This window comes from Anopheles funestus, assembly GCF_943734845.2.
Source record: "Anopheles funestus chromosome X unlocalized genomic scaffold, idAnoFuneDA-416_04 X_unloc_134, whole genome shotgun sequence".
Taxonomy (NCBI): domain Eukaryota; kingdom Metazoa; phylum Arthropoda; class Insecta; order Diptera; family Culicidae; genus Anopheles; species Anopheles funestus.
The window spans coordinates 138-5,000 of NW_026045077.1; positions in this window are offsets into that span (position 1 = coordinate 138).

Consider the following 4,863-nt stretch of genomic DNA (forward strand, 5'->3'; position numbering starts at 1 on the left):
AGGATTTCTTCCATGCACCACTAATCGCTACCATGTCTGTGGCCGGAGCTATTCACGAAAGCGCCTCGCGCACTTGGTCGGATTTTTGGTCCAACTTGCACCATTTTTGGCCCATATTTGCCCCATAGCTCCGCCCGGTATCCAAGATATGGCCACACTTTCTTCTGGCCATGGGTAGATGGCACTTGTGGCTAGATTTCTTCCATGCACCACTAATCGCTACCATGTCTGTGGCCGGAGCTATTCGACGAACAACCATCGCATTTACCTAGGTACTTTTTCGGATTTTTGGTCCAACTTGCACCATTTTTGGCCCATATTTGCCCCATAGCTCCGCCGGTATCCAAGATATGGCCACACTTTCTTCTGGCCATGGGTAGATGGCACTTGTGGCTAGATTTCTTCCATGCACCACTAATCGCTACCATGTCTGTGGCCGGAGCTATTCACGAAAGCGCCTCGCGCACTTGGTCGGATTTTTTGGTCCAACTTGCACCATTTTTGGCCCATATTTGCACCATAGCTCCGCCGGTATCCAAGATATGGCCACACTTTCTTCTGGCCATGGGTAGATGGCACTTGTGGCTAGATTTCTTCCATGCACCACTAATCGCTACCATGTCTGTGGCCGGAGCTATTCGACGAACAACCATCGCATTCACCTTCTCGTTGCACTTCTTCGGGAATTTGGGTGCAACCAAGTTTTCACTATAACTTGGTCATTTTCCGTCCATCGGACCTGCGGTTTTGGGTGTCGATACTTGACACCGCGCGCTACAATATGTTCCTCCACGACCATGTGGTCCGATGCTTCCAACAGGAGCTATTCGAGGAGGGTACCGATTTTTCACCATTAAAAATGCTCGTTTTTGCACCAACTTTTGCCTATAACTCAGGCTGTATCGATCGGATCTTCAATCTTGAAAAAGTTTTGGATAGTGGCATCAAATGCTACATTTCGTTCTTCCACGTCAACTTTGTCCGATGTCTAGCAAAAAAGTTATTAGCGAACCAAGTCCAGAACCCAAGCAATTGGCTGCCCACATTGCATACATCACGGCGGTTAACTCTCGTTACTCTATACCGAGGGACTTGGTACTTTTTCAGGCATTCGTTGCTACTTCTCGGTTCATGATATTCGTTTACGGTCTTCACTAGGGCATTTGGTGCTCCTTATCGGTTCATGATATTCGTTTACGGTCTTCACTAGGGCATTTTGGTGCTCCTTATCGGTTCATGATATTCGTTTACGGTCTTCACTAGGGCATTTGGTGCTCCTTCTCGGTTCATGATATTCGTTTACGGTCTTCACTAGGGCATTTGGTACTGGGCTTCCCACTTTCTACTGATCGATCCATACTCACTTGCGTGCACCTAGCCTAGGAAGGTTTCCTATGGCTTCCCATCTTTCTACTGATCGATCCATACTCACTTGCGTGCACCTAGCCTAGGAAGGTTTCCTATGGCTTCCCATCTTTCTACTGATCGATCCATACTCACTTGCGTGCACCTAGCCTAGGAAGGTTTCCTATGGCTTCCCATCTTTCTACTGATCGATCCATACTCACTTGCGTGCACCTAGCCTAGGAAGGTTTCCTATGGCTTCCCATCTTTCTACTGATCGATCCATACTCACTTGCGTGCACCTAGCCTAGGAAGGTTTCCTTGGGCTTCCCATCTTTCTACTGATCGATCCATACTCACTTGCGTGCACCTAGCCTAGGAAGGTTTCCTTGGGGCTTCCCATCTTTCTACTGATCGATCCATACTCACTTGCGTGCACCTAGCCTAGGAAGGTTTCCTTGGGCTTCCCATCTTTCTACTGATCGATCCATACTCACTTGCGTGCACCTAGCCTAGGAAGGTTTCCTATGGCTTCCCATCTTTCTACTGATCGATCCATACTCACTTGCGTGCACCTAGCCTAGGAAGGTTTCCTATGGCTTCCCATCTTTCTACTGATCGATCCATACTCACTTGCGTGCACCTAGCCTAGGAAGGTTTCCTATGGCTTCCCATCTTTCTACTGATCGATCCATACTCACTTGCGTGCACCTAGCTAGGAAGGTTTCCTATGGCTTCCCATCTTTCTACTGATCGATCCATACTCACTTGCGTGCACCTAGCCTAGGAAGGTTTCCTATGGCTTCCCATCTTTCTACTGATCGATCCATACTCACTTGCGTGCACCTAGCCTAGGAAGGTTTCCTTGGGCTTCCCATCTTTCTACTGATCGATCCATACTCACTTGCGTGCACCTAGCCTAGGAAGGTTTCCTATGGCTTCCCATCTTTCTACTGATCGATCCATACTCACTTGCGTGCACCTAGCCTTGGATGGTTTCTTGGGCTTCCCATCTTTCTACTGATCGATCCATACTCACTTGCGTGCACCTAGCCTAGGAAGGTTTCCTTGGGCTTCCCATCTTTCTACTGATCGATCCATACTCACTTGCGTGCACCTAGCCTAGGAAGGTTTCCTATGGCTTCCCATCTTTCTACTGATCGATCCATACTCACTTGCGTGCACCTAGCCTAGGAAGGTTTCCTATGGCAGGAAGGTTTCCTATGGCTTCCCATCTTTCTACTGATCGATCCATACTCACTTGCGTGCACCTAGCCTAGGAAGGTTTCCTATGGCTTCCCATCTTTCTACTGATCGATCCATACTCACTTGCGTGCACCTAGCCTAGGAAGGTTTCCCTTTGGTACCGACTTCCATCTACGCACTCGATATAACCTAGGTACTTGGTACCGATGATGGTTAACACTCAAGCATTTCTTGCATCCTGCGTGCAAGGTACCAATTTTCACTTCTTAGGTACGTTTTATGGGCCCGCATTTATCCAATATCGCTCCGATGGCCTTTCGCATTATTTCATCCGATAGCCCTTGCCAAAAGCTACCAAAAGTTCCTCCACGGCCATGTGCTCCGACGCTTAGTTTAGGAAATATTCGAAAAAATTCATCTTAGGAAAAATTTTCTTATTGGAAAATCACCTTAAATCGATGGCCATTTTTTGGGCAAAACTTTAACGTCTTCCCGACTTTGCGGGAATTGCGAATTTTAGGCACCCAGAGAAAATCTTTTACTTTAAGGGGGCGGCCGCGAAGTTGCCCAAAGTCTCGGACACAAAAATTCTCAAGTTCCCCACTCTAGTAAAGCGCCCTATGAGTATCTCCTGGCCCGCGAGCTCTGCGAGCGGGCCAGCTTCGGCGATTTTTGCCTTTTCGCCTAGGCGGTTCTTCTACGAAATTGGTCCACAGCTTTTGCTCAGAAGCTAGCATTTGTTGCAACAGTTAGGTACTTGGTACCACATTTTGGTATCCATTTGGGCATTTGTGGCAACTACTCGGTACTTTGGCCCACATTTCGCTCTACTCGGGCTTCTATGGTGGTACTTGTCGGTACTTTTGGCCAACTTAGGCCAATTGGGTGCAACTTGTGGGTACTCTGTGGGTACTTTAGGGCATATTGTGTCTTTCGGGTGAACCTTCGCGATACTTCATGGGTAATGATGGCCACCTTAGGAACATTTTGTGCAACCTTTGGGCCTAAGGAAATTTGTCCAACTCTTTGGACTTAGAAAATTTTCTGGACTTAGAAAATTTTCTGGACTTGTAAAAATTTTCAAATGTTCAATTTGGCCCACACTTCGCTCTACTCGGGCCTCTATGGTGCTACTTGGCGGTACTTTTGGCCAACTTAGGCCAATTGGGTGCTCTTTGTGGATTCTCTATCGGTACTTTTGGCCAACTTAGGCCAATGGGGTGCTATATGTGGGTGCTCTATCGGTACTTTTGGCCATGTTAGGCCCATTCGGTGCTATATGTGGGTGCTCTATCGGTACTTTTGGCCATGTTAGGCCCACTCGGTGCTATTTGTGGGTACTCTATCGGTACTTTTGGCCATGTTAGGCCCACTCGGTGCTATTTGTGGGTACTCTATCGGTACTTTTGGCCAACTTAGGCCAACTCAGTGCTTCTTGTGGGTACTCTATCGGTACTTTTGGCCATGTTAGGCCCACTCGGTGCTATTTGTGGGTACTCTATCGGTACTTTTGGCCAACTTAGGCCAACGCGGTGCTATTTGTGAGTACTCTATCGGTACTTTGGGACATATTATGTCCTTCGGGTGAACCTTCTCGATACCTCATGGGTACTTGTGGCCAACTTAGGAAAATTCAGTGCAACCTATGGGCCTTTGGAAATTGTTCCAACACTTTGGACTTAGAAAATTTTCTGGACTTAGAAAATTTTTTGGACTTAGAAAAATTTTCAACTTCTGTATCTTCTTCATCATGTTCCATTTTGTGGGACTTAGAAAATTTTCTGGACTTAGAAAATTTTTTGGACTTAGGAAATTTTTCAACACTTGTAAAATTTTTGTTCCTTCTTTGAAGAAGAATACTTTCCACTATTAGCTTCTTTCTCTTTTTCTTCTTAGTTGTCTTCTTATTTTCGGTCCGAGAGCGCCGACACTTGTAAAATTATCTAAGTCCGAAGACTTTTGGAATGAACCAAAAGTCAACGAACACAATACATCAACCCTATCAACATCAAGTGGCAACCCGAAGGAAGCGCAGCGGCCAGCCCATGTACAACGCGAAGTTGTAGCATGCAACCAACCAACCGCTAACCTCCAACGGCACTCAATGTATTCGTTACACATGGGCGCACCTGCACCACACTGTCGTGACCATCCAACGAGCCGTCGGTTCGGTCGTGTGTTACAAGCACCCCATCACATAGGCATAGAGTCACCACACAGTGTTCTTCAACACTCTCGTCACATGGTGCAAGTCACGGTACGCACCACCAATGTGCACTGGTTGGCCAATTCCAGCACACACGGGGCGCGCAC